At 33.0% G+C, this 7,106-nt stretch overlaps 1 pseudogene; it reads left to right on the top strand.

Moving 5' to 3' along the window:
• The first annotated feature begins 4,602 nt into the window (after positions 1-4,602).
• On the top strand, positions 4,603-5,162 carry LOC132365199 (molybdopterin synthase catalytic subunit-like; annotated as a pseudogene).
• Positions 5,163-7,106: the final 1,944 nt, after the last annotated feature.

Below are 7,106 nucleotides of genomic sequence, written 5' to 3' on the forward strand. Positions count from 1 at the left end.
AATGTATACCTTAACTCGTCTTTTTTTCTGACTTCTTTCACTTGACATAATTATTTCGAGATTTTATCATTTGTTGCCTGCTAATATTGCATTTCATAGATATACTACAAAATTTTGTTTATCCATTCACTTGTTGATGGATATTTGATTGTTTCTAGTATTTTGGCTATTATAATTAAAGTTGCCATGAACATTCTCTACAAGTGCTTATGTGGATATATGTTTTCTTTTCTCTTTGCTAAATGCCTACGAGTGTAATGGCAGTGTATGAGAGTTTCATTTACACCATCCTCGCCAACCTTTGATAAAGTGAGTCTTAATTTTAGCCATCATAACAGTGTATGGACTAAGGATGTTGAACACCTTTTCATGTACTTATTCATCATTCATAGGAGAATGAATTTGTCATTTTTATTTTGCTATGCTTATCCAAACCTTCTGCCCATTTTAAAATGGGTTTGTCTGTTGAGTTGTGAAATTTCTTGACAGTCTTTTGTCTGTATGGCCAATATTTTCTGCCAGTTTTTTGTGCAGTAGACTCTTGACTGTCTTCCTGCTTTACTCTTATTATATTCTCAAAATATCAATAATTCCAGGTCTCACTCCCGCTTAAGACCCTCAAAAGTTTTCACTTTGCACTTAGAATAAATTCCAACCTCCTCACCATTCTCTCTAAGGCTTTATGTTATCTGACTTCTGCCATGTTTCTGTTTTCATCTCCCCCTACTTTCTTCCTCACTCTCTGCCTCACCTACTGTCTTTTTTCTGTACCTGGTACACCACACTAGTTCCTGCCATTACTGTTCTCTCCATCTGAAATTCTCAGTCCAGAGCTTTCCCTGTTTCCTTCTTATCGTTCAGCATCGGCTTGAATGTGAGTATTCCCTACTTGCTTTAAATTAATCCCACTGTACCCTTGGTCACTCTATTGTACTGATTCTCAACACTTATAAAAAATCTGGTATTATCTTATATATCTTTAAAGGTTTGTTTTTTGCTTGCTCTAACTAGAATGTAAATCTCATAAAAATTAGAACCATTTCTGCTATGTTCACTACATATCTTTAACACCTGAAACTATATCTGGTATAGGAGGACCACACTAAACATTTTCTAAGGGAATGAAAATCAGTGCCCTGTTGTATTAACAGTCATCAGTGTGCTGGAGCTGACTCAGACTGGCCCAGGGAGCTGATCGTGTGCCTTTCTCCCCAACTCCATTCAGTGATATGACATTGTTAGCTTGAAGGAGATCTTGGCGGAAATATTCACACCATATTAATCAGCAATGCCACAAATAAGGGCTTTTTTCCTTCTTTCTTAAGAGTTGGTTATTAAACATTTACTAGCATATCCCATGTTATAAATATTCTACTGCATAGCTGTTCACTCATTTTTGATGAGTTCTACTCTGACTGTTGAGGGTGCTGGTTTTGATGGTAGGGGCTTGGAGTTTGTCACCAGTGACAGTATGAGGACAGAGCTGCAAAGCTAGTGACAGTTCCTGTTCTATCAACTTCTGGTAGGTTTACCTCTAGTCCTGCGGGTTATGGTAACTATCTGGGTGCAGAGCCTGTCTTTTTATGTCTCAGGGCTCACACTCTCTGATTTAGCCTATGAGTAAGCAGGTGGTAATGGTTATCACAAACAGGAATGAAAGACAAAACAGTAGAAGGAAACCTTTCTCTTAAATAGAAAATACAATCGTATCTAGAGGATGTCCTAAAACCATAGTGCAGTTTTGAGTCTCAATAACCTTGTAACTATAAGGGCACAAACATAAAAATGAATCATCTGAAAATTTAATTACTCTGACTTAGTTCCTTTTGAATGTTTTGAATTTTATATATAACTTTAATAATTTTAAGCAGGCAAATCAAGGGAATAATAGTTAAATATAAGAAAACTATTTATATAATGAACAAATTTTATAGCATCCCCAAAGATGAGACAACCAAATCAAAGGTTAAGATAAACCTAGAAATTGTCTGATTTAAATATAGTCCCTCTAGGTCACTTTTACGCTATTGTTTACTTATTCTCAATGAGGAAAACGAATTAATTTTAAGTAATAGGTGTAAAACTTATAGGATTGGAATAAAATATTACCTGATTCAATTCAAGTATTCGTATTTCTTCAAATTATTATTCTTTGAATCATATTTAAAATGAGCATTCTAGTGTTAAAAATTCAACAGTTAAGACTATATTTAATGTTTTATAATTTAACGCAATCATATTTTGTAAAAAAAATATTATTAAAGCTTGCTGCACTGAATTTTAGTTAATCATTGAAAGATTAATCAGAAACATATGAATTTATAATCAAGCACTACCTTCTCTTTGGGAACAGAATTAACAGATTTTGAAGAACTTGATAAAATTAAATGTCCACATGGCCAAACAAAAGAAAACATCCTTGAATGCCTTAGTTTATGAAAATTTAAAAAAAAAACCAATAAAACATTTCTGATATATTTTATATTTTTTGCTAAATAACTCAGTTAAATTAATAATGTAAAATGTATGGAATTTAGGGGTCAGCTGATCCAAGTTTGAATGTAGGTTTCTGTTACTTTCTGGCTGAATGAACTTTACCAAATTAATTGAACACTCTGGCATTTATATAATTCACCTGTTTTTCCCCACTTAGTGTCAAGGATGAAGACAAAAATCAAATAAAAACAAAACAGGTTATATAAAAAAACCAACAGGATTAAACATGCCTCTTGTGCATCTCATCTCACTGTAATTGCATTATATAAGATTTATTATCAGAATACCTAGTAAATAGTAAATGATCAGTATGTTAGAGTTGTTAAAGGATTATTACTATTTCTGGTGCTTTGAGTACTGAAGAGAGAGAATTTTCCTTATTCTGGACCTACTGAATTTCTTTAAAGCTTGAAGTTAATGTCTTAGCAGACACTTTGCCAAAGTAAAAACCCTTTACGAGAGTGCTTTTGCTACAAACTAGGAGGAAAATGGGGTATCACAATGACATTGCTAAAACACAGTCCAGCATAGCCTAGACTAGCATCCTGCTCAAAGGAAAGAAACAATTCACTGGCTAAAAGGATAGTGCCTGGGTCTTCAATTATTTGACTGTAATGTGTCTTTTTCTGTCAGATCTTGGATTAACACCAAAACATTTATTCCACTGTCATCACAAAGTGACCCAACAATTACTTTTTATTAAGTTGCTGCTTAATTACAGGGCCTCTAGTTATCCACCATTATCAGCAGAAACAGTCCATTCAATAGACAGAGTATCTTGCTTCCTCTGGCAAGGTAATCTGTATGTATGTTTAATTGCTTAGGTAGATGTTTGCCCACAATAGACATTCTCACTCTAAACCTTATTAAAGATTAATATCCCAACTTTTCCTGGTGTCCATTTGCTCTTATTTTTCTTCTAGTTTAAGCTTCATATTTGAAATGTTTAAAGTTATTTTCTGAGAACTGTAAGATCTCTTTCTATGTGTTTCTGTTGTCTACCCATCTCATTTAAGAGCTTTTATAATTCTAGTTTATGTTCTTCTGACTTCTAACATTTTCTTCACATCTTTCAGCTCATTTATTATAGTCTTTCTCTGCGTTTTGGTCATTGTTTTATAATGTGTCTTACTTTTCTGTAAGTGCCTTTTCAGATGTTCATTACTCTCCATTATTTTCCTTTTCCTGCAGTATATTCATATAAGGGTCAAAATAAAATCCCTTAGGGGATGGAGAGTCCTTGATCTAAGAGTCCTAACCTCCAGAACTATAAGAAAATAAATTTCTGTTGTCTAAGCCACTGTCTCTGATATCTCTTACCCTAGCAAACTAATACAGTTAGTTTTTCAAAAAAAAATGTGAACCTATGTGGGAATTGTTTTTTGACTGTTGTTAATATTTTTTAAGTTAGTGATCACAATTTTAGGGTTAAATTAATTGAAAAAAAGCTTTTATTTAATTATGTTTATATCGTATTAGAATACAATATAAATAACCATTTCAGGTTTCCAATTATCAGAGATTATTTCCCCTTAAATCATAATAATACATATTTGCTCATGATGTAAATAAATTCACTGTCTTAGGTTTTAGACCTGCAAAATATATTAGAGATTATTTAGTCCAAATTAATCTATTTTAATTTTTACAAGTCATAAAACATTTTTATATTTCTCATTAAAAATGAAAAGTAACAAAATCACACATTAAAAAATTATTTCTAACAAATGTTCTAATTAAAAAATTATCTAATTAGATATAAATGATTCTAAAATGATGCATCACTTACTAACTTTGAAGTTTTAAACTTTCAAGTTGATAATATTGCAGTCTTTCAATACAACTTTCCTCACTTCTTAAAACGTGTATAAAGGCGCCTCCGCCTCCACGGACTGGGATACCTCGGGAGGGTTCCCTAACGGGATGGTGCCACGGTGCCAGGTTGTAGTGTAGTATTCTGCAAAAAGTGCTGAAATAGCAGGAATTCGCTCAGAGACCATTTCTGTGCCACAAGAAATGAAAGCATTGCAGCTGTGGAATGAGAGAAACGCGCCATCCTAGATTGGCTGATGTCAGAAATCAGGTAACGTGCTGTTCGTCAAGAATATGTCGAGGTTGGAGATCAGCTCCTCCTGCTTCAGTCAGGAGATAAAATTCCCCCCTAATGGGGGGAATAGGAGGTTAGTGCTTCTATTCCGCTTGGGAAGATATGAATGAAGTTGAAGAGAAATCTAAAGATATAATGAAATTCACATCTGAGAAATTTTCAGTAGATGAAATCTCACAGCTGGTGATTTCTCCACTCTGTGGTACAATATCCCTATTTGTAGGGACTACAAGGAATAACTTTGAAGGGAAAAAAGTCATTAGCTTAGAGTATGAAGCATATCTACCAATGGCAGAAAATGAAGTCAGAAAAATTTGTAGTGACATTAGGCAGAAATGGCCCAACACATAGCAGTGTTCCATTCACTTGGCTTCCAGTGTCGGAAGCAAGCTTTATCATTGTTGTGTCCTCCGCCCACAGGGCTGCATCCCTCGAAGCTGTGAGCTATGGCATTAATACTTTAAAAGCCAAGGTGCCCATATGGAAAAAGGAAATATATGAAGAATTATCATCCTCTTGGAAAAGAAACAAAGAATACTTTGGGGCAACCAGTGATTAAACCACTTAGGTATTTTAGAGTTTTAAAACTTAAATTTGGTAAGCTCTTATCTTTGATCACATTTTGATTTTTCTTCTCCAGAAGATAGTTTACTGAACATAATCTCTTATGTGACACCAGTGGAACAAAAGAGAGAAAAAAGTAAAAATAAATGAGTGTTTAGGATGAGGGCTTACACGAGAACTAGAGATAGTGGAAAGAAAGGTTAAATTTAGGGGAAAAAATGGAAGAATAATTTAAATGTAAGCAAAGATGCCTGAGGTAGGCATATTATTCCATGACTAAGTTCTACTTGTAACTTGACTCACACTGAAGTGTGGCCCCCTCCTCAATGACTATCTCAGAAGCTGGACCCCAACCTCCTCCGCCTATACCCAATGATGCCATTGTCATCATGGATGTATTTTGGGAATATTGGCAGAACTAGAAGACATAAACAGTCTTTATCAGATACTCGATATGATATATTTTTAGAATTTACATATTTAAAAAATAAGCTAAATAAACATGATTTTAAAAGTTTAGAAGGAACATTTTCCTGTTTTTTAAAATTCAGTGATAATACCTAAGATATTTCATAATATGGAGATTTCTAGTATTTCAGAATCTATAATCTTACTGTAATACTTACTGGTTTTTTAGTTATTAGCATTCTATAACTATATATATTAGCATAAAATTGTTACACAACAAGGCAAACTAACTAGCAACAAGAGTACTTTGTGTTATAGTGTTAGTTATAAAATTGGACCCACACCAAATTAAAAAGGAAAATTATATGATTATTTAGTAAAGCATTTTCAGATAGTTTTCTTTTAATTATTTAAGCAACATTATCATTAGTGAAGTCATTAATAGAGTTATGTTTTCTGCAAGATCTTTATACTAAGTAATGGTCCAGTTTTTGCTTGGCCATCCTATATACTGTCTTGATAGATCTTGGTATATAAGTTCCACATAGTTCTTCTTTTAATTGAAGTATAGTTGATTTACAGTGTTGTGTTTGTTTCAGGTGTAAGCATAGGGATTTGGGGGTTTTTTTGGTTTTTTTGCAGATTATATTCCATTATAGGTTATTACAAAATATTGGGTATAGTTCCCTGTGCTGTACAGTAGATCCTTGTTGCTTAAAAAAATAAATAAAAAAACATACACACACATAACAAGATAGAAGTTAACACTTATCGCCGTGTTAAACTGAAAGCTAAAGAACTTGAAGAGTTATATGAGAAAGTAAAGGGCACTTCATAGACTTTAGAGTGTGGGTTCTGGAATCAGGTTGCCCGAATTTTAACTTAAAAGTGTTAAAGTAAATTTCTGAAGGTTCTGTAATCATGAGAAATTTAGCATGTTCATCACTCAGTTGTTTCAACAAAAAAACTGGATAATTACAATAACTATTTAATCAGATTAAATTCCATAATGCCTCTAAAGAGCTTAAAGCAGTGCCTTACACATGGTAATCCCTCTGTACATGGTCCTACTGTCATTATTTATGTTCATATGAAATGTGTGGCAGAGTTTAATCTAGACATAGTGCTCATTAAAAAATGGTGAATGGATAACTTTCTCAATGATAATATGGTATTACAATATGATATTGAACACCAGAAGGAAAAAGTTACTATGCATTCATTAATTTTCAAATAGCATCCAATGTTCACTTCTCATCGGGGTTCATCCTACATTGACTTTTATTTGAGAGCAAGAATTATGTTTTTACTATTTTAAAAAATCATTATTTAAAAAATTCTAGATTAAAGCCTCCTTATACATAGTAGGTACTCTGCTCAAGTTTGCTAAAAACTTCCATACCATTAACTTTAAAATAGAGTTGTCTTTCATCAAAGTAAATGAGACTTACTATGAAAAATTATTTTTTATAACTAAAGAAACACGACACATTTGATTCAAATTTCTTTTAAAGTAACTGGATATAATCAG

Source organism: Balaenoptera ricei, chromosome 4 (genome assembly GCF_028023285.1).
Source record: "Balaenoptera ricei isolate mBalRic1 chromosome 4, mBalRic1.hap2, whole genome shotgun sequence".
NCBI lineage: Eukaryota > Metazoa > Chordata > Mammalia > Artiodactyla > Balaenopteridae > Balaenoptera > Balaenoptera ricei.